The sequence below is a fragment of the Cupressus sempervirens genome, chromosome 4, assembly GCF_028749045.1.
Source record: "Cupressus sempervirens isolate cs-2001-9-10 chromosome 4, ASM2874904v1, whole genome shotgun sequence".
In the NCBI taxonomy this organism is placed as follows: domain Eukaryota; kingdom Viridiplantae; phylum Streptophyta; class Pinopsida; order Cupressales; family Cupressaceae; genus Cupressus; species Cupressus sempervirens.
The window spans coordinates 494,024,247-494,049,625 of record NC_143121.1 but is presented as its reverse complement, the minus strand read 5'-3'; positions in this window follow the sequence as shown (position 1 = coordinate 494,049,625).

The window sequence follows — 25,379 nt, the reverse complement described above, 5'->3', positions numbered from 1 at the left end:
TAGATTAAAACCCTAGCATGAATATATGTGAGAAAATAATCCATAGACTTGAATAAGATAAGAAAGAAAACCAAGCACCAAGGCTAAATTACTGCTTCCAAACTCATAATCCATAATTTCTACCCCATGATTGTATCTTTGAATGCTTGAATATCGATAATGGTGGATCAAGGAAGATTGGATCTCTCTTGCTCCAAATAGATGTTCATAATGGTATATAAAAATGCTTGATATTCACAATAGCTTGATCTTCTATATCATTCTCTTGCAATCTTGCATCTTCATAGTGTTGTCTCTTGATTCTAATTGTCCTTCTAATTGTAAATAGATACAAATGAGAGCCTTTATATAGAGGCTTCAAGGTGAGGCTCCTAGAGTAATGTGAGGACCCATAATTGAAATTTCACCTTGAATTATGGTCCAATAATAATCACAAACTAAGGCAAGAAAAGAATTAAATGAATCTTGAATTAAAATCCTACTACGTTTAGATCTGAGAGCTCGATATTGCTTTTGGGGCCCTTTGGATACAAAATTTAAAAGGGGGATCAAATCCCAAAGAAGCTCAAGGATGACCTCAAGCTTGACCTAGGCCAAGGATGACCTCGACCCTACCCTAGGTCAGGGTCCAGACCCAACCAAAGTAGAAAATAGGAGGTCTCAAGGATGCCCAAAAACCTATAAATGATATTAGAACAGAACCAAATGCCAAGAATAGACACAAAATCCTATAATGACAATTATAAAGGCTAGGAGGACCTATTCCTAAGTCTTACATAGAAAATAGAGCCATAGAGGAGGGAAATTAAAGAGAATCTTTGAGATCCTAACCTTAATTTCACTTAGAATGAAGAAATCAAGTGTAGAATGTGTCCTAAGTTCAAGTTTATCATGATAAATGTACTAAAAGAGGGTGCTAAACCTACCAAGATGGAAGTGCTTCCATTTTAAGATGATACAATTTCCACTAGGAACTTGTGTCTAAAGTCATTTTATGGCATCTTGACCATGGAAGCTAGAGTATTGATGGCATTAGTTAGTTTATTATTTTCTTGAGAATCTATTGAAAAGTGACATATGTAGAGTAATTTTTCAAGTCATCTACCATTCTCTTGTATGGGAGTAGCTTCTCATCCTTTTTTTGGTAGGCATAATTAACTTGATTGATCATTGGTCGTGAGTCTCCAAAGATATTCAACTCGTCCACTCTCCACTCAATGGAAATTTTCATCCCATTGATTAAGGCTTCATATTTGTCAATATTGTTTGTACAAGGAAAGATAATCTTGTACACCTTAGGAAGATATTACTTTTGTTGTATGATAAATTTCCAACGCTGGATCATTGTCGGGTGAATGAACCATTGAAGAACATATTCCACATTTATTTTGTCAGCAATAGTATGTATTCATCAAGAAATTCAATGTCCATAGGTTATTAATCTTATAATAGTGCATCAAGAAATTGATCAACAATATCTTTCCCTTTGATGTTGATCTTACTGAGTATTTTTACCTAGTTTTCTATTCTTCTTGTAAGAGTTGCTTTTCTTAACAAGTAATCCAATATATTGATCTTTGCAATGAACTTTGTAGAGTGGGTGAGCATGTAGTGCCTAAGCTTATGGGAAGTGAAGAAACTTCCAAGAAATATTTCTCAATGATTCTATAGTTCATTTAATATGACATCAATGTTTGACTGATGTAGATTACTTGTTCTTTCTTGTAATGATCTTCTTGAGCTAATAGGAGACCCAAGAATGTATCTATTTCTGAAATGTACAAAGGCTTTCCCTAAATAGGAGGTATTAGTATGGGTGGCTTAGCACTACTTTATTTAAGTCAAGCTCTTTTCACATTCCTTGTTTTATTCAAGTGTCACTCCCTTATGCAAATTCGTGGTGAATGCTTGTGATTTATCTATGAGGTGTGAGATGATCCTATAAATAGATTGGAGTCTTCCTAATCATCACATCTAACTGATAATCTAAGGTGAAGGCATGTCCATGATAAATTTTAGTTTCTTAGGATCCACCTCAATTCCCTTAGCTAAGATAATGTACCTAGAAATTTTCTTGATGTAACCCCAAATGCGTATTTATTAGGATTTAACTAAAGACTAAATTTTTCCATGTGCTCCAAGATTGGGCCCAAGTCCTTGAGATGAGTGTTTCTCTGTATACTTTTACCTAATGTATCATAAACATAATTTTCCATTGTTTTATGCATCATATCATGAAATATTGTAGTTACAACTCATTGGTATGTAGCTCCAACATTTTTCAAACCAAATGGTATTACATTCTAGTAAAAGGTACCCCAAGCACATGTGAAGTTTATTTTCTCTTGATCTTCAAGGGAAATCTTGATTTGATCATACCCATGAAATTCATCCATAAGTGAGTGAGTACATTTCATATTCATCTGTCATGTCCATTATCATGTCAATATTGGGTAGTGGAAAGTCATCCTTTGGACATGCTTTTTTCAAGTCTCAATAATCAGTGCATACTCTCATAGAGTTGTCATGTTTGGAAATTGACACAATGTTAGATATCCATTACACGTAGTCAATAGCTTGGATAAATCCAACTTTCAATAGTTTCTCTAATTCAACTTTTATCAGGAGTGCCACATGTGGATACATTTTTCGGATTTTTTTCTTCATAAGTTTCATTCCTAGTGAAATGGATAGATAATGCATTAGAAGATCTAGATCAAGACATGGCATTTCAAACTATGACCATGCAAGGTTTATTTTATTTTCTTGGAAGAATGCAACAAACTTCTCTTTTTCTTTTGTTGACAATGATTGTGCAAGATTATAATTTTTATATTTCCCTTTGTGCCAAAATTCATAGGTGATGATGCTTGTATTCATATAGTCATGGATTCACATGATTCATTACAACTAGATATTCATTGTCTTCCAAACTTAGTTCCTTGGGATGACTTCTTGAAAAACATTGCAGGTTTTTTTGTGGAGTCCTAGATTATGGATATGGGAGACACTATTGATGATATACATATTCTCTTTATTGAGGATGATCCTTCTTTAGTTTTTGTGAGGGAACACTCTAACCCTAATTATTCTCCACTTGATCTTTTTTTCAAGTTTGACATGATTGTGGATACTTTCTTACAACATTTGTAGGAGGTACCTTTCACTTCAGAGAAGACATTTGATTCTTTGGACATTGTTTTACATGAATCTCAAACTTCACTTGAGATGTCAAATTGCATGGTTGATCATACTCCTGTGTTGTAGATTCCTATGTAGTTTCTTGAGATAAATTATATTTTGAGAGTTCTTCATATTGATTGGGGAGAATTCTTTTGTATACCCATGACACCATTTCTTCCTCAGGGGAGAAATATCATTTAGTTTTCATGGTGCAACTTCTACATTGATCTAGGAGCATATTTTATGGGTGTAGATTCTAAATTGAAGGGGGCTTCTTTGTTTCTCTTCCTACTTCTTTTGAGGAGGCATCTTCGTCTTTGGAGTTTGATCCACATTCCTATATGGAGTAGTTGCCATTGGTTCCTTGTCTGTCACCTTCTTCTATTGGACTTGATCTTGATTGGTTCATGACATCTTTAGTATTTAAGGACATGGTGGCACATCTTCAGACTTCAAAGATAACATACTTCATATGGATTCCCCTTCCATCTTCCTATCTACAATGGGAAGCTTTCTTGCATTTGTATTAGGTGTATCTTTTTCCTAAAGGGAGAAATGTTGTTTGTAGGCATTGGATTCTCTGTTGTCTTCAAGCACTCATCATTCTTGTAGGATCATTCACTATGGAGGGAATTTCATTTCTCCTTATTTCCTTCTTATGGAGGGATTCTCTATTGTATATGCATGATGTATGTCATAATAGGGGGTTCTTGATTACTCCATCCATACATGCATCTTTATTTTTCTTCTCTCTTTTTTGCAGAGGGTTTTTCTCATGTGGTTTTCCCTCTTTCTCCACTTTATGAGAGATTACATTACATATCATTTTCACTTGCATATTGTACTTGGTTACCTAACATGGCCTAGTAGTTGGGACCCATTTGCATTATCATCTAGCTTTTGTGAGCTTAAGTGCATTCCCCTAAGTTTCACTTAAGGGTGGGTGTTGGTGTAATTAAGTATTTACTAATTACAATTTACTTAAGTTTACTTAGGTTAATGCATTAGTATATTAGTTGTCATGTAGGCACCTAGGAGTTTGCATATTCATATTAGTTGTCATGTAGACAACACAATAGTTTGCACTCTAATTGAGCACATGTTCTCTACTACATCTCTTTATGAGATACACCTTTGCATTCTTATCCTCTCATTTTTGCATGTACATTCATGCACAATGGAGGATAATACACTCTTGGTGGATATGTGCTCAGTTGTTATCTTTATCTCTTTGCTGACTCCTAGTCATATCAGTTGCCTTTATATAGAAGACACTTCTTTGATGTATTCATCCAATTATCTGATATCCATTATCATTTTGATCATTATTGAGTTTCTCATTTGATCATCATTTGTCTCTCTTGTGCTATCTATTGAGCTTCTTGATCTTGGCATTGAATTTATTGTCTTAAAAAAATTCTTACATGGTATTAGAGCTATACCAAATTCTTACATGTGCCCACTAGAAAATGCTCCTTTCTCAAATGAACCATGACTTCATCTCCAATCTAAAATTCCTTATACCTCCTTTTCACATTTGCCTTAGCTTTGTACTATGTATTCATCTTTATAATATCACTACAACATTTGGGGTTAAATTGCGATGATAATTTGTGACAATGATGTAATCTATGGTTATTTTCATGTTTTATTTTTGCAATTGTCCCTGATGGCATCATAATATTGATGTCAACATCCTATTTACAATGCCCCCAATCATAAAAAAAGAAAAAAGAAAACATGACAATCAGTTTCCATTTGTTTTGATTTTGCAGAGTTGCGCATGAAAGAGGTGGAGAGCTATGAATTATGAGGATGGAGAGATATGAACATTGTTGTGGCCCTTGTGATCGATACATTTGGTTGTCATGACTTTGTAATCTCTACATTTCATTCTTGTGCCCTTGCTCTATAATTTGATTATCATGTCGTGCCCTTACTGTGTGATTTTATTTCTATGTTGTGCCGTTGTGATCTACATGCCCTTGCTCTGTGATTTTCTTCAAGGGTGAGAAGAGGTATGTATGTAAATGTTTTTTTCTTTTCCTTGTAAACATGTATCTCTTTATATATCCAGAGAGATATTTTTCAAGGTGCTTATTACATATATGATCTAGCTACATACATATTTGAGAATCCAAATAATAAAACAATAAAACTCACTCAACCTATGCTAAGTGACTTACCTCAAGATCTTGCACAAAAATAGTGCATATCGAGAAAAATGTGTATAGTACATATTTGAGAATCCAAATAAAAAATAAATAAAACTCACTTAACCTGTGCTAAGGGACTTACCTCAAGATCTTGCACAAAAATAATGCATACCAGGAAAAATGGGCAGAGTTCACAAGAAATTTTACAAAAATATATCATAGTAGATAATTTTTAGAAATAAATAAGCCATAAATTAGTTAAATTGGTGTAGTTTCTAATTAGTTGGGTTGATTAAAAATTCCTGTAGAACTATCACCAGATTAGGTATAATAAAATGAACAATCAACTTTACAAAAAATAACCCAGATGCATATATATTCCAGAATCCAAATAATAAAATAATAAAACTCACTCAACCGATGCGAAGTGACTTACCTCAAGATCCTGCACAAAAATAATGCATAGCACAAAAAATGGGTAGAGTTTGCAAAGAAATTTTACAAAAACATATCATAGTAGATATTTTTAGAAAGAAACAAGCCATAACCTAGTTAAATTGGTGTAGTTGTTGATTAGCTGGGTTGATTAAAGATTCCTATAGAACTATCATTAGATTAGGTACAATAAAACAAACAATCAACTTTAGAAAAAATGATCCAGCTGTATACATCTTCCATAATCCAAATAATAAAACAATAAAACTCACTCAACCTATGCTAAGTGATTTACCTCAAGATCCTCATTGTTCTAATGTGGTTCTGAAAGCCTCTATTAATGGAGATTTTCAAGTTAAACTTGTCAAAATAGAGAAATCCTTGTTCAAAAGATAGGGCCATGAAGAGAAATTTGTGGTCATGGTCTTCCAGTGGGTAGTCCTTGACCCAAATCATTCTCTCTTCCCCACAAAACAATATCTAGTGGGTTCTCGTAGTGCACCATAGTAGAACTCGTCTAACCTCTCATCAAATGGGTGACAAAATTCTACATTTATTATTCTCTTGGAATTCAAAGAGATAGACTACACAATCTTGTCCTTGATTGAAACCTCTTGATTTGTACTCAAATATAGGTAGAGCATCTAAACTTTCTTTATTCAAGCCCATGGTGGGAATAATTGTAGAATTTTCTTCAGAGATAGATTAGCTAGTCCTCCCAAGTCATGATCTAATCTTGAAAAGAGCCTATTATTTGAATCACTCGTTGCTACTACAAACTATTCATCATTCGATATACATAATTTGATGCTAAATAATTGGAGAAACCCTCAAATCAAGGGTTTAAAGGCATCATATTGGGGTTGTTGATGTTCCAAGGAGTTTAGGTTTAAATCCTCTTGGAATCAGGGGTTTGGTAACATATTGAGACACTTTTAAAACCTTTGAGTCTTGGGGAAAGAAAAAGAGAAGAAAGAGAAAGTAAAGAAGGACAAGGAGATGAAGATCATGATGCAGAGAATATTGGCCTTAGAGAAAAGAGACAAGAGCATCAGACAAGATGAAGAAGTTGGTAATGAAGAAGAAGAAGAGGAACTCCAATAAGAAGAAGAGTTAGATCATGATGAACTAAAGATGGTTAAGTTTGCTAAAGTCATCAAGAGTGGTGATGTAAGGGCAAAAGATGATTTGCCTATGTATGGAGGAAAGATGGATGATGAGGAACTAATAGATTGGTTCAGTGCCATGGAAAATTTCTTTGAATCTAAAGATGTGGAAGAGAATTAGGAGTTGAAGATAGAAAAGTCCAAGTTGAAAGGACATGCATTGCTATGGTGGCATTGTGTGCAAGTGGAAAGATGGAAGAATGGTAAACCCAAGATTACTTCTTGGTGCATCATGATGGATAAGATGAAGGATTTTTTTTTGCCAAATGATTATAGAGTTCAATTGTATAAGAAGATGCAAATTATGAAACAAAAAGACATGGAGGTACAAACATATATTGAAGAGTTCCATAAACTTGACATAAGAGTAAGTCATGACAAGGATATGGATGAGAAAATTGCAAGGTACGTGGGGGGACTAAGGTTCAACATACAAGATGAACTTAGTCTTGCCACCCCTAGGTCTATTGAGGAATGCTATAAGCTAGCCATCAAGGCTAAGGAAAAAATCAAAAGGAGACAAGAGAGATAAGGTGGCAATAGAGGTGGATCTTCTATGAGAGGAAGATGAGGAAGAGGAAATACTAACTTAATGATTCAACATGATAAAGATAAGGACAAGACTTACTCATTTGATACAAGAGGTGGGTATAGAAGTGGAAGGAGTGGAGGAAGAGGAAGTGGAATCTTCATAGGGAGATGTTTTACTTGAAATGAAGTAGGTCACCAGTCCTTTAGGTGTCCCAAGTGGAATGAAAGAAAAGATAGAAGAGTGACTTTGGCAGAAGAAGAAGAAACAAGAAAAGAGGACAAACAAGAAGCTATCTAGGCACTACTAGAAGAGGGTGAATCTTTGTTTCATTAAATAGCATCGGGCACACAAATTATTTGTTTAATTGAACTTATTTTTGAGTTTTTTATTCATATATTTGTAACCACTTTCCTTAATATTATCCTAAGATGATATGGGCTTTTCTATGCATCATAAAAACATGGAGAAATAAATTAAAAATATATTCTACAATAACAATAGAGAAACAATATAGTTGGAGAAGCAAGGATTTGGGTTAGTTGAAAATGGAGAAACAAATTTTCAAGTAAAAATAATTTGAACAATTAGTTGTTCCTAGCTAGCAGGATCAAATATAGTTTTTGAAGGTGATAATATTGCATATGTAGATGCATCACTTGCATGCCAGGCATGAAGTGCATTCCCCAACTTATAATGAATGGTTGGATATAAAGGCTCCATATGTTGGCCCAAAAATGGAAGCCAAGGATGATGAAGAATAACTTCAGCGAAGATTTGAGTGACATTATCTCTAAACCTCTAAACATTTTGAGAGTCATTTTTTGGTCGACATTGAGGCCCTTTCAAATGATGAACAAATAGGGCCCTAAGGTACAAATGTCTCAGACATTCATTTGAGCACCCAAGATCATGATTAAGGACTTCAAAGTCATGAGGATGAACTAGGTGAGATCACCTTCCTAACATGGCTATAAAAGTGAATGTGATGGGGAAAAATAATAATAGCCCAACCCATTAGGAGTTAGCAAGGTAGATCTAATATCAACATCATATTCTTGCTTCTGAGCTAACAATTCTTCAGGTGCATTTTCTTGTAAAATGAAGAGGCATAAAAAAATCAAAATTTTTCTTTCAAAACCATATGTGTAGATATAAACATTAAGTACAAAATGTCTTATATTTTTGTAGATATACAAATTAATTACACCAAATTTTTCTTTCAAAACTATGTGTGCAGATATAAACATGAAGTACAAAAAGTCCAATATTTTTATAGATTAACACACTAATTATACCAAATTCTTCTTTCAAAACCATATTTGCAAATATAAGCATTAAGTAGATGATGTTCTTGGTGTAAATGATGCTGCTACTGATCATGATGATGATGCTTCTACTGATCACGATGATGATGAGGATGATGATGATTATAACCTTTTACTATTTCTAATTCATATGTGATGCTAATATTCAATGTAATTTTGAGTATATGTATCATGAATTTTTTAGCTAACATAAGATAATTGATTTACTATTGCAGAAACATGAAGCCCTTTCAAGAGCATCCCATAGAATCTCATGGATCATCAAGTATAAGTTAGTACACCCCATAGAGATTAATATTTTTTATCATTTGTAAAATATCTCTCATTTCCACCTATCTCTCTTATTTCATAGAGTTTAGTTACCAACACATAGGTATTTGTTAGATTTGTCTTCCTCAAGTGAGGAAAATGTAGGAATGAAAGAAGAAAGTAAGATATTTAGTATGTCTAAATCAAGGAGATTGAATCAAGGTCAAAATATTAGAAAATAAATTCAATAAGCACATGAAATTTTTCCTTTCTCAAGGGGGATCATGTTCTTATGATGAGGAGAGTAAAGGTGACTTTGATGTGCCTTTTATGTGCAAACATCTACAAGAACAATTGGTCCCCAATGAATTTCCTCCAATAAACATTGATTTTTATGTTGGAGAGAGGATATATCACATAACACCATCCTCATTACATGGTTTGGGCCTATTTTCCATGGATGGCATAAAGGTCTCTTACAAAAAGGTTGTTGAATTGAATCAGGAGTATGTCAGACCTTGCTATAATTTTAGTAGTTGGATTGAGATTGTTAGACATAAAAAAAGTATATGTGCGTATGAACTTGCAACAAATTATATATAACAAAAAGTTAGTGAACAAAGTAAAACAATAGCTATATACATTGACAAAAGGCCAAAAGCAATAGGGAATATTGTAGCTTTTGTAAATAGTACATGACCTGTGTCAACTAAGAAGTGACCCAATTACATATTTGAGGTGCGTGAGGGAAATAACATATTTGTATGTGTAATAAAATCAACACATGGAGACAAAGAGCTTTTTATTGATTACAATTTGAATCACATAGATGCAATACATTTAAAATCAACTCCAAGAAATGAAGATAAAAAGACCATTAAATTTGTATTTTTTTTTCTAACTTAGAATAATAACACATGTATTTTAACTTGTCTCAATGATTTATTTTCAAATGCAAGGCTACAATATGCATCAATAGCCACAAGATCCGCCTGGTGGCAATGGTTCTTCTTCCCGTTGGTAAAAATCATTGTTGTTGTAAAAATTAGATACAAGAAATATGTTAATGTGTGTTTTTTTTATTATGTTTTATTATTCACTACTATTTTGGATCGAGTTTAAATATAGAGCTAATAATATTGCTCTCGCAAATGAGTGCTAATCAGGACAAGGGAAAGAAAAAAGTAGTAGTCCACGAGGATGAGGAGCCATGCCATGATGAGCTAGCTAAATTTACTATTGTTTTTAATTCAGCCCCTAATCCAGTTCTTGCATTGAAGAAGTGTATTAATGATATAGGAAAAAAATTATCAGAAATGATATTAACTAAACCTTAGACTCCTACAACACAAGATATGATCAATAGGTTGTTGATCCTAGTTCACACATATTCAACAAGTATTAATGTAGTTTTCAATTATAAAAAAGGTTCAATAGTGGTTTTTATAGTATACTCTTTTATTTATGTCATTACATAAAATACATGTGTTATTCTTTTAGAGGATGGTAAGGATGTTAAGGTACGATCCCTTAGAGGATGATACTTTAGGTGGTTTTAGTACATTGCATGTTCTATCCTACAATCTTTTCTCAAACTATAGTTTTTTTAATAGCTCTAACAATCTTGTTTTATTGTGCTCTAAAAGTATCATTTTTCATTTCCTACCATTGATCCTCTATTTACTACACTACCTGCTACAAGGAGCAAAACCAAAGTGGCACTACTGACTACAAATTTGGCAACATGTAGCTCAATGATAAATATGGTGGCACCGCCTATCGGTAAACTAATTCCTATTTTCCTCTCTCATTTTTCATGTGTTTATTTCACTTGAACTATTATTTCTTAGGGGGTATTTTGTAATATTGGATTCATTTTATGCAGGAGGTGATGATGACCTTCTTGGGTGTTCTCGTGTTAGATGTATGAGAACATTAAATAATTGTAATCAATTGCTTGTTAGCAATGAAGATGGTCTTGCCTTGAAAGTACCCCAAATTATAGGTACTTTAAAGATTGATCATTTCTTTTACTATACAATCTTATACTCATAATAAAATGCACTAACCTCTCAAGTAATCCCTTACAATAACTACTAATCACATTATTATTTTGTAGGGAATAATATATTTTATGAACAATTTAATGATGAATGTTTGTGTATATTTGGGCCAACCCTATGCAAAGGGTATCATATTTTGGTTTCATTGCTAGATCACATTTCCTTAATTTGATCAATTTATTCAAGTAAATTAAAAGGTAGCTTTAGTTCATTTATGAATCTAACAGTTTTTTTCTTTTCTTAAAAGGTGGAATTTGTAAGCGAAAGAGTTAAAGGACCAACTCATTGATGCCATGGCATCACTTTTTAGACCTAACATCTTTCAAAGACTTAGGCTCCTTGAGAAAGTGAGCCAAGATTTAAAGTATATTAGGTTCAACTATAGGATCCAAATGAAATAAAACCCTTGTTGTTAGTGGCCCCCCTATATTCCCATTATCAAGTGGGATAATCTTATAAAGGATGCCACTAAGATAAAAGCAAGAGATGATGGAGAAACTGGTACTACCTGAGGAAAGAAGGTATGTCATAATATTAAGAATGAAATTATGTAATAATTACTCTTAATAATTATGTGATCTAACATATTTCAAACTTCACATAGGTTTCATGACACATCAAAGGCAACTAAAGTAAGAAAACAAAAGAAAGCATGGGCAACAAAGGTGCGACTCGGGTGGATATTCAAAACTTGTTGCATGAGTTGTAAGTATAAGTAAATAAGTTTTTTTATGCAAATATTTATAAATTGTAAAAAATTTGGTCTTGATAAAATTGATTACAAAAAAATTTCATGATACCAAGCAAAAATATAGGCCATGGAGTTTAAAAAGACAATCTCTGAAGTGGACAATAAATTAGGCTATACAAAAGGCTATACAGCTATGGCTGAATGACTCTGAGCAATGAGTGTGCAAGGTTCTTTTGTTGGATTGATCAATGAGGTAAATAAGTCAATTGATTTATATTTCAAATTGAATACTCTACCAATTACTGTATTTGATATTAAGTTCCAAAAATATAAGTCGTTATATTTGTTTAAAGTAAGGAAACAATGATTATATATTTGATATACATATTAAAATGAATGATTAAGATTTCTTGATATTTGTCTTGTATTTATATGTATATATTGTTAATAAATGCACTAATTATTTACATTGGGTTGCAACCTATCAATCCTAATACATCTACTAAGCACTGTAGACGCGATGATTTGAATGTGGATCCTAGTACTCAAGGCATACATTTTCTATTCAATTTTTGATTTCTAAATTATTAATACAAGTAAACATTTTAAATTGAATTTGGTGTAGTAATACAAATTTAACTATAATATGTGTTAGGATTAAAAAACATCTTGTATTGTAGTTGTAGGGGATGTAGTGGTTGTTCTTGATGAGCATGTTGAGGTCCAAGCCAATGGACAAGATGATGTGGCTCGACAAGGTAAAGAGTGCTACAATGTTCTTTAAAATCTTTTAAGTCTAGATTTTTTTAAATTTAACCCTTTTATTTGTTATTGTAAAGGACTTTCCTTTGCAAAGGATAGTGAGTGTACATTCACAGGTGCGAAGAAATATCGATGATAACATGGATATGCCTTTGCAACAATATAGGGAAGTACAAAATAAAAATAAAAATGATTCATGTAACTTATTTGATAATGATCGATGTTTATGTATAGATGTTTTATTGAATATTCATGTAAATATTGTAATGAATCTTATGCTTCAATGTTAATGTCAATGTTCTAATGAAACTAATGTGTTATTGAATGTTATCATGTGATAATTCATGAATGTTACATTTTATTAATCGAATTAATGAATTTTACATGTTAACAAGGAATTTAGATGTTGGGGGGAGGGGGTGGGGCCAAATGAGCTTCCACCTTCACGTAGTTAGCCCTGATTAGTAGAGAATATTAAACTATTCTCGAACCCAAGTGAAGCTCAACATTAACCTATGATTGTATGACAACTAACTCTGTGAATCTATTGGTTTTAGGCAATGCAGAGGGGTGACATAGTTAAATTTATTAATTTATGAAATTTAGTTGTAGTGTATGAAGTATTCAAAAGAATGGCTTATTATGGGATTGCCTCAATTTATTCATCTCTAAGGTATTTTATTGTTTCTATTTATTTGCAATCATGTTTAATTGCATTTGATAACTTTTTTTGCGAATTGGGAGACATGAAGAATAATTTGAAGAGTGGAAACAAATGATAATAAATCATTCTAAAGCATACATTGATTCGTGAACTATTCTCATTATTTATTTTGAGTGCAGTGATATGTTGAATAATATTACAAGGAGGAAGCAGAGGATCCTAAAGTATAGTCATTGTCTCAAGAAAGAGCAGAAAAACTCTTGAGATAGCTGAGCTTGTATTGATAAACATCAATAGACATTATTTTAAACTCCACATAACCTACTAGCATAGAAGAGATATCTCTCTGAACAAATCTGATTTTTGTCTTAACTAGGCTCTGATACCATGTTAAAGATCCCATGTAAGATTAGAGTTATAATTATTCATCAAGTCTTAATTTCTTTTTCTCCTACGAATCCTAAATAACCCCCAAATTAAATTTCTTGTTTAGAAACTCTTTGTAGGATATGAAATAGTATCAAAGAATGGGAATTTTGTTTTTTTCTCCCAACTCCTTTCACCTAAATTGAGCAAGATTATGCCCAAAAATGTGTTTCAATTGGTTTGAAAATGTGTTACAATGTTGAACAATTTTTGAATTTAATTGTGTAAAGAATTATTTTGTTATTAGAATGCAAGAGAGCTAAGGAGTTTTAAAAAATAATTCCTTCATCCAAGCACTAAAATCAAGATCAACAAGTAGCGAAAAAATTGTAATATAAAAGCATTCATTTTTTTTGGCTTGAAAGCAATGGGAAAAGTTAGTTTATTCAATCATTACTTTGATGTACTTATTTTTCTTCTAGTTCTGATTTATTTACATGTAATTGCAAGAAGGAAAATATTTGTTGTTTTGTTGATTTTAGAATTAGATTGGCCATTTTCAACATACTTTGATGTACATATTTTTCTTCTATCTCTTCGATTCTAGGCAATTGTAATATACGTGAGATTGTGATTGCGAGGATTCTAACCATACATTTATGGTTTGTTGGAATATGTTGGATAAGCACAACAAGCAATATTAAGATCCTTCAAAGGCACTTGTAAAATATGGAATCCCCATCTTAAATATCACTATTCATTGTAGAAGGGCATTGCAATGATCTGATGTTTCTATGTCTAGCAATAATATCACATAGTAGAGGGCCACAACTATGTCTTTTCCTTCCATCATCATTCTCTTTTAAAATAAGGTTACTCATGTAACTTGGCCAATTCTGTGTTATGTTAAACAAAAGTGTAGGTATTATTCTTGTTACCTTAATTAGATGGTTGATTTTATGCTTCCAATCAATTCCTTCTTCCATGTTGCCAAGTTGTATATGCTCCCTATTTGAAATATGACATACCATGCAAATTTATGGTAGTTCAATAAGAACTTCCATTCTTGTGGGAGTTTGTGATTCCCTGAAGCTAAATCACTCAACTCATAAAAGATCTCAGCTTCTTCTTTGGTATAGTTTGGCATCAATAATTCTCTAATTAACTTTACACCTTTTGTAGAGCCCATTGAGTTTAAGCTTTTATCTTCATAGAGTTGCTTAAGTTCAATTGAAGCATTGCAAGCAATGGTAAAAGTGAATACCCGACTGCAACCAAGCTAGTCAACTACACTTTTTATAATTCCTGTTTAACAACCATTGGATTAGTAATTGACATTAAAGCAAGCATTATGCAATTACTATTCTAAATAAAAAAATCATTATTTTTTTACTTCTTCTAGATAAAACCAATGACTGAAATATTTGAATTGGAATATAGCAAGTATCATTTTTCTATTTTGTGTCCATATGCCACAAAGTATGACACTTTGTATTTTCCCTATTTATGCCCCAATTGTAGACAAGATTTATGGTGGCCATCACAATCCATCATTTTTTTCATGGAGATATCAATGGTATGGGGCATCCCACCTCGATATTAATTTAAATTTAATAGTTCAAAGTTAACAAGCTATGCATGAAATATGTACTTTTGATCTAAATAGAGCCCTTCTTGTACTAGAACCCTCATTACATAGAGATACACATTTAATTCAAAGAAGAAACAAATATGAACTATGAAGATTTCCCTCTTTACATTATAGTAAAGAGACCCTTCAGAAAGATTTATAGAGCTTACACTTTTATTTATTCTACTACAATTTTGGGACCAATATATTATCGTGTAGTGTATATGCCAAGTGAAGCATGACTTGTACTTGCTTTAGATCATTGCAATGCCTCATGCTTGTATGTTGCATGGGACAAATAAAATTTCCCCAAGATAAACACACTTATCATGATGTTATTTTTTGGTGGACATGTCTCCATGATCTTTGATGATCTTATGGATGTGCTTTGGTGGATTTTCCTTTTGCATTTTCACAAATTCAATTGTGGCCTTCCATTTTATAGTGGCATTGATGGCATTCTCTTAGAAAATATCATATCAGAGCTCATCATATAGGCCAATATATGTTTTGAATTCTAATGAAGATATGTGTATGTGGAACTTAAACTAAGCAGAGGCAAAGGGAGAATGTGGCTCTCATAGTATAATAAATTTGGGCTACCAAAACCAATGGGGGATTAAGATACCCAATAGTAAGCTTGACTAAATTCCAAAAAAATAAAGACTCCCAACTGTTGAATAAAGCATATAACATGTAAGCCTAAGTCTACACAAATAGGCCTAAAACATACGTTCTAACTCCAAAATCACAAACTCTCAAAGAACAATAAAAAATGAACTTGAATTCATAATTATTACCTTACTAAGACCTCTCCAACTTCTGATTTTTAGGCTCCTAGTTATTGAGGAGATACCCAAACCTTCAAACCCTTGAATTGATGAGGGGTTTCACTACTGAATATGGTAGTACCTTCAAACTCTAATACTTCACTTGTTCTACTCTTCAAAAAGGTTCCTCAACATTCTATGAAGGTAATCAATCTTCTAAACATTCATGTTGATCACATACAAACTTCTGCCATGTTCTAATTGCAGATTATATGCATTTTTCTTGCAACAGCACGTAACTTGCTGATTTTTGGCCAACTCTTCACAAAGGGTAGTGATTATGTTTCAAACCCATGAGATGACTATTAAGACAACCAATAATATCCTCAACATCTTCCTCTAACTCCATTAAGTGATAACATGTAGCTAAAGTAGTGTTTCATTCTAACAAAGAACAGGTTTGCTATTCTAAAACAAGAAGTATATATTTGACAATAACTTAATGATCATATATACAAGTTTAAGATTAGAAATGATTCTTATCCTTGACATATAAAAATAAATTAATAATCACCAACACCTCAAGAAAAATGAAGGAGAAGATTAAGAGTGTTACTCAAATACTTGTATATGAAGATTTTCACAAAACAAAATAGACTTGCATTATACAAAGTTTTACATCATAATCTGCACTTGTTTACTCCACCTCTCTTCTTTTCTATGTCTCTACATGTGATTACATTGTTTTATATCATAAAAAGACCTTTCACCTCCTCTAAGAGGTTGTCCAAGATGGATGACTATCCATCTTCCACAAAACTTGTCATTTTACAAAAATTGCTGACAACAACTTTTTTTTTGACAATTTTACACTTTTTGCCACATATTTGCATTTTATTCTTTCACACATTTTCTAGGCACACTAAATAGGTCCAACATCTTACTATGACCTTTTTTACACTCTATCTATTGCCTTACATGAAATTTCCCATATTTTGACTGTCTTTGATCCACATTGCTTAAAACATGAACTTGGTCAACATAACCTTAATTGAACACTTAATAACATGAAATGAAATGACTATTACCCTAATCTAACATGACTCAAAAACATGCTACTTAAAACTTAAAATTTCATGGGAGATGATCAGAGTGCTCCTACACCATATGAGTGGTAATATACAATGTAAATAATTTGGCAACACAAATGCAACATGATTTTATAGTTACCATAGTTGAAGTATAGTTGATGTGGAGATTGGTTTAGAAGACTGTGCCATTTATAAACAATCAAGATTTTTAGTGTCCCCTTTTTTCATTCTTGTTATTTTATGGCTTATCTAGAACACACACCACTTGAAGGGCAATTGAATGTAATACAAATGTTGGTTGCATCTACCATATAGAAAACCATAATTAGCTTTGAACCATACTGATCATGACTTGTCCTTGCTTTAGATCATTACAATGCCCTTCCATAATGAATAGTTCTCTTCAACAAATACAGACAATGATATTTAAGATCGGGATTCTATATTTTGCAAGTTCCCTTGAATGATTTAAATATTTCTTATTGTGCTTATCCAACATATTAAAGTGAACCATATATGTATGGTTAGTTTCCTCACAACCACAATCTCACATATATTGCAATTGTCCAAAAGCAAAAAGCTAGAAGAAAAATAAGTAAATCAAAGTATATTGCGATTTCCCATCTTCATTTGTATCACACAATTTTTTATAAAAATATTTTAGTATGTTGTCACAATTACGACGTCTCACTCAATGGAACATCATTGGACCAATGATGATGTCATCAAACAATTGTCACATTTGCAATGGAATAATCTGATGGATTGCCTTTGCGTACACAACATGGCTATTGTACACCATGGCACTTGTGACAACATTCTGATAGATGTCTATCTACTGTAGAGTGTGAATGTCTCTATGTGGATTACATAATGGAAAACTCCATCATCATAATTGCAACACCTACCTATCACAATTATGACAATGTGACAATGGCCTATTGGCATTATCATCTACCAAATTGTGATGTTTTTATGCATCACAATTGTGATGGAAGAGCTTTTTGTTGTAATGTGAAACGCTCGTCCAACGGGAGCTATTTCTTGATACTATCTCTTAGGTGAGGGTTGACCGTCACAATTGTGATGTTCTCCCATCCAAATTTAGGTCCAAATGTAGTAGTGTATGCTTCCTCACCTCCTCATGGATGATCTTTAAATGTTCAACAAATTTCTTCTATTTCAACATTACTAATCTCTCCTTTATCCAATTGCCTCAATTTAGGAGCATTTATGGGACTGCTCCCATATACATTATGGAATGGTGATTTACTAGTACTACTATTGATAGAATTATTAAATAAAAATTTTGCTTGTGGAAAAATTAGATCCTAACCATTTGACTTGTCTCCAACCTAACATCTCAGCAAATTTCCCAAACTACAATTCACAACTTTTGTCTATCCATTATTTTGTGGATGATGTGATGAACTAAACTTTAAATTTGTCTTCAATTTCTTCCACAGTGTATGCCACACATACCCAACAAATTTGGTATCCCAATCTAAAACTATACTCTTTGGTAGACCATGTAGTCTCACCACTTCTCTGAAAAAAGAACTTTTCCACATGAACAACATCACTACTCTTATTGCAGGGAATGAAATATGTCATCTTTGAAAACCTATCAACCATTACAAAAATAGAATCATGCCCCTGTTGTGTCCTTGGTAAACCAAGAATGAAAATGGCTTCTTTAGTATAGGTAATGGCTAATACAATCCAGTATTCTACTTCACTCCTTTTTCCATATGACATACATTGCAACTTTGTATAAACTTCTTCACATCTTGTTGTAATTATGGCTAGTAATAGTTTTGAATGGTCTTATCTCTCCCAAAATGCCCAGTCAATCCTCCACTATGCTTCTCCTTGATGAGATTATCTCTCATAAAAATTCTTGGAATACACAATTGGCTTCCTTTAAACAACATACCATCTTGGATTATGAAATCCAACCACATTCTACTATCAAGAGTAATAGGTTCTATACAAGTCTTCTATGCTTCACCAAAATTAGGATCCTCTGGATACAAACTACTAAGTTCCTTAAACCCAGCCACCTCAATCTGCATTTTCATCAGCAAAAGTTGTCTTCTACTAAGAGCATATGTAACTCTATTAGACTTCCCACTCTTGTGTTTCAAAATAAATGTATAACTCTATAAAAACTCAACCCACTTCAAATGCCTTCGGTTTAATTTTCCTTGACTATTCAAATATTTCAAAGCTTGATGATCAGTATACAAAAAAACCTCCTTAGGAAGAAGATAGCATCTCCACTTGTTCAATGCCTAAACTATAGCATAAAATTCTTGACCATAAGCAAAATATTTTCTTTTGGCATGATACAACTTCTCACTAAAAAAACAACATATCTACCTTCTTGGCTCAAAACACCTCCTATTGCAATACCACTAGCATCATAATCTACTTAAAATACTTTGTTAAAATATGGAAGTGATAAAAAAAGCTACTTTATAACTTTCTATTTCAATAGATTAAAACTCTTATCTTGTCCTACAGTCCACTTAAATTCTTTCCTAACCCCCTCACTATTTCAATCAATGGTCCATAAATATTGCAAAAACCTGTTATGAACTTTATGTAAAACCTAGCCAGTCCATGAAAAGATCTTACCTCTGTAGCACTCTTTGGAGTAGACCATTCAAGGAGAGCCTTCACTTTTTTCTTGGTCCATTTTTAGACCTTCTAATGAGACAAAAAATCCTAGGTACATCAACTCCTTTATAAAATTGCACTTCTTTAGATGTATCAGCAACTTTTCTTCCCTCTACTTATCAAACACCATTTGAATATGCATCAAATTCTCCTCTAATGTCTTACTAAAGATCAATATATCATCTAGATAAATAATGGTAGACTTACCTAGAAACTTCTTCAGTACCTCATTTGTGAGCCTCATTAAAATGCTTGGTGCATTGGTTAGCCCAAAAAGCATGACTAATCACTTGTATAATCCTTCTCTTGTCTTGAAAGTAGTCTTCCACTCATCATCTATTGGAAATATGTCCAATTAACCAAATAAGGTAAGTAATATGGTTGTTATTTATGGTAACATATTTGTTTTGCAGATTAGTCATGTTTATTTGTGCAGAAAAATTGTCTAAGTATTAGACAACATTATAGAAACATGACAGAATTGATGATAGTAGAATATTCCTTTGGAATATTCTCTTGTGTGGTTAACAAAAGATGCATGACATCATAATAATGATGTATACCAGTGTGCATATTTGTATGACCAAGTGAGTTCGAGTTGTTAAGGAATTAGTGATACAATGACGTTACATCACAAAACAAAGCATATTAGTAGAATGTGTTAAATGACTTGATTAATTATTTTAATTATCATTTCTCTATGAGCTGACTCTAAGGATGTTATGTAAGCCAACTAATGGAAGAATTTACCAATATGTTTGGTATAAGTAAAGAATTTCGTTTGCAAATTTAATGTGAAGGAATCAGATTGCGAAGTTGATACAATCTTGTGAAATAAGAGTAACAAATGAGTGCCATGTTATGAGTTATGATACGAAGCAATACTATGCAAGATCTAATGTGAATTATATGTGTGTAGTCATTATTCTTATGAAAAAAACAATCCAGTATTGTATGTATACCTATTCTCTTGAAGAACTTATTATATAGCTGCATGTTAGGGCAATGGGCTCTTATTGCACACATTTGTATATGATCCAATAACTCGTAATAGGGTTGAGGCTTCTAACAAGGCCTAAGTCTCCTAATAGGGACTCAAGACACTATACATGCTTCATAGACTCCTAACAAGGTCAACATCCTTAATCAGATACTTTATATAGTGAATCATCTTGTGGGTACCATCCCCACCAGGGTTTTCCCTTGGCTAGGGTTTCCCTAGCTAACAATTATGGTGTCATGAGGTCTCTTCTTGTATGGTTGCTTATTTTTTTTAGCACTATTAGTATTCTTTCTTATGCATATGGAAAAGTAATTAATAAGATTCAATTGTGGTAAAAAGATTGAAAATACTGATTCACCCCCCCCCTTTCAGTATTATATATTTCTAACATCACCTTCTCTTATTCAAATATGGTGGTATCCACTTTTCAGATCTATCTTTGTGAAATACAAAACTCCACTTAGATAATGAAAATGATTGGACTTATTTCCTCTCTTGTTCTGAGTGATATTGCTTGCCTCATCCTTATTCTTTTGATCTTCAGCCTCCATAAGACTGCTCGCTGGATCTTCCACAGTAACCGCTTCCATTATTCTCATTGTCAAACATTTTTTCTCAACTTCTCCTTAACTCTTAGGGAAAAACTAGCATGCCTCCTCAATAGTGGCCATTCAAACTAGGCTCAAATCCTCATGAATACTTGGCCTTAATCCATTAAGATAATGGGCAATTTTCTCCTTATCAACTTTTGCATGCCTAGTTTTTATGAGAACTCAGTAGAACTCCTCAATGCAATCTTGAACAAATCTTTCTACTTGCTTCAACCCTTGCATATTCATCATCAAATCAAGCTCATAACCATGGGAATGAACTATCACTTTATTTTATCTACATTCAATCCCATCTAGTGATTTTGTCTTTTCATCTTCTATTTTACTCCAATTGGATCTCTTCCACTAGATCTTCACATGACCCTTTAGTTTGGCCTTTCAAACTTGACTCTTTTTTAATCTTCAATATCTTCACATTTAAAGTACTCTTCCAATTCATTGATCTAATCGATCAATTCCTCTAGGTTAAGATTTTTCAAAAATGTGAGAATATCAAACTAAGGTCTTTTTCTAATCTTAGAAATGGCCTTGAAAACCTTTTCCTCCTCTTAGTTCAAAACTTTATTTTCTACTACTTGATCATCATTTCCTTCTTCCCTTTCATCTTCACTTTCATCAGTATTTATGGTAAGATTCTTCCTCTACAAATTTGTTCTTGCAATGCTTGAACTTTCCTCTAAAGAGCTCTAAAACCCTCCAATGTAACACTTATGACTCTCCCACCACACTCTCTTCATGGAGGCATCTTCACATCTATGTTAGAACCCTAGTGTAAAATGCCTCACAATCGGTGATCTATCTACATGTTCAGCCCAAACCATGGTCCTAGTGTGAATTCATAGTTGGTGATCTGTCAACACAATCAAGAACTTCAGCTCTAATACCACTTGATGCTTTAAACACATAACATGAACAAAGAAGTAAAAACCATTTATGAGAACAAAATATGGGCTTCTTATTATCATTACAAATATAGAATTATGTAATCTTGAATTACAATATGCTAACCCACATGGTCACCTTCATTTAAGTAATTTGCAAGACAAAGCTGTGAGCTATCACCTAGAGCTATCTTAGATAGTGTTCGGGCATTTCTTAAATAACCAATTTTATGCCACCTAGTAAGGTTCTAGACACTCAAACTTAATACCTAGGGCCGATAGAACCTAACAATAAATGTATAGTTAGCCAAATACATTTTTGACATTTATTTTGGAAGTTTTGGTCGACCCAACTTTGGAAGGCCATAACTCTCAAATTGTAGCTCTACTTGACTATTATAACCACTTTTCAGAAACCTCATCTTTTGACCTAGAGGTTCGGATTGGTGCAAACACTCATTCATCAAGTTTTTAGGTCTCATGCACATTTAGGCCTTCAATGGTGAGCCTACAGTTTTTATACCAAAATCGCAAATCAAAATCCATAATAAATCCATGAATACACATAATATGCAGTGAGCATCAACTAGTAGGCTAATATATCCAAGATGAATATCCACCTCTTAATTAGGAATTATGAGCTCATATGATTGGCTTACTAAGTAGCAAGACTCCACATATAGCAACTCTATATTAAGACAACCCTTATTCAAACAACTAAAATGAAATATTTTTGGTTGATCCAAGATTGCTCTTACACCTAGGATGCTCTTGCATCACCTCATCCAAAACTAATCTTCTAGTGCTCTCTACACCTATAGCTTCAATGCCACCACCAAAGTGGTGAAACCTACAAGCATTTTATAAATTGTAGTGTCTATTAAGCTTTGATCTAATAGGGTCATTCCAATCTCTATGGTTGATCCCCATGGAAGGAAAAACATTCTCAGTGCTTCAATTTCCTTTGGATTCCCTTATTAGGGATTTCTCTATTAACTCTTTTTCACTCAACTTTAGCTTTTTTAATTTGAGAATATTGAATATTTGGCTTTCCTCTATTCCTCCATTTCTCTCTCAAAGTGAAATTTGAGAAATAAGAAAATAAGATGTAAAAAATTTAAAAGATTTTTTTAGCTTATTATTATTATTTAGATATTGTTTTTAGATTAAACAACTATAGAATATAAGGACAATTTCTTCCTTAAAAAGAATGATGTCCATTATTTTTTTTATTACAAGTAAATTTATAAATATGATCACAATTTTAGCATTAGTTACTTTTTTGTGTCATCTAGTTTAATTTATCAATGTCTTACAATGAATTATAAAGTGCATAAATATAAAGGATTTGAAAAATGTGATTATATATAGTCTAAGCCAAACTAACTACTGACTTGCAAATTGAAGTTGCATTTGAGACCATATGATAAAAGTAAATTAATATTTAAAATATTAAGAATATAAAAAATAAAAATTTAATATTATTTTTATTTTATTATATCATTTTTAAAAAGTTGAAAATTAGTGTTTATGAAAGATCTACTAGTAATAGATGATAGAGTGATCTAAAAGGTTTCAAATTCCCCCATAAAAAAATGCTCATACTTGATTATGGAATGCTAAAAAAAATTTAAAAAGTTTTTCTATGTACTTGACCCTAGTTAATGAACTTTCAATGCCAAATCATATAGTGAAGAATAGTGATGTGAAAATTTAATGAAAGTTTTAGCAAATCAAAATTTAGTGGATGATCAACCCAACAATGTGTTCCTAAGTATAATAATCAATGATCATTTTAATAAGTTCCTTTAGTTACTTCACTATCACATAGATAACATTGAAATAGGATAGGAGAACTTAGGAAAATGGTTTGATTATGTAGCAACATATATATGTCATCTATTCTTATATTATCAAAATTTAGTGTAAAAATGAAATAATCATTCATTTGGTCATCTTTGTCTAGGTGACTAATCATTTAGTCATTTATTTGCTCATTTCAATTTATATAACCTGTGATTTTACCCGATGACAAAAAATTTCATTTATTTAGTTATTTATTCTTATGAATTGCAAAGAAACTAGTATAATTTGATCACTTTTAGTCATGCAGTCATTTATTTACCCAAATTATACTACTGCAATTTGATAGTTCTTTTCACCCAAAATAATATATTAATCCTATTCTAGAACCTTTCCATTTAGATGATAAGGCTATTTCATGTCCTTACAATTAAATACATGTTGAAAGTGAACTAAAGTCATGCTCTAACTAGGAGCAACCATTTAATTATGAAAATTTTCTTGGAAACATAAATTTTGGAACATATAAAGAGTAAGACAATGATTTAACCAAAACACTAAATGCTCAAGAATTTCTAAACAACTTGGAGAATACTTCTTGCAAAGTAGAGACTATAGAGGGACTCTTATTTTTCAATCAACAAGAGGAATTTAGAAAGGAGGATTCAGATTTACAAGATTACTTAAAAGCACTACACAAATATGAATCAACACATGATATTATTGAAGATTTGATTCATAGTTTTAAAAAATTACAATCTCAAGCTTGTGAAGATATGTGGTATACCATATAGATACCAAGATGAAGGAAAAGATAGGGTATCCTCTAAAATTTGCAGCAACTACAATAATGCATGATTATGTTGAGGGCATGAATTTAAATAGCGTTGTAGGAAGCTCAACTTGCATGGATGACTTAAACTTGGAAGGAGATGGAATTGGTCCAAGAAATTTTATGCAAAAGGCACATGAAAGATCATAATTCTATAATGAGATGAATTTGTTTGAGCATGGTGATGTCTTCATAAGGTTCTTGCACACATTTAACTTGATTTTCAATAGTAAAGACTTTGCCACAGAGAAGTTGCACCAAGTTGACTCATCTGTATGCTGCCCATTGTTTCGAAGAGGATCTTCTTTGTCACAATCAGTAAATGGATTTTTGTAAGTCTCTCTTGGTTCCAATTTTAAGGTGAGGTCTTCTCACCTATATATACTTGTAAATCACTTTCAGCTATCTAAGTTTTTGTGGTGCTCATTAGTTGGCAGTGTTGGTAGTGTAGTTGTTTGGCATGTTGCCCTGCCTCTATTCCCTC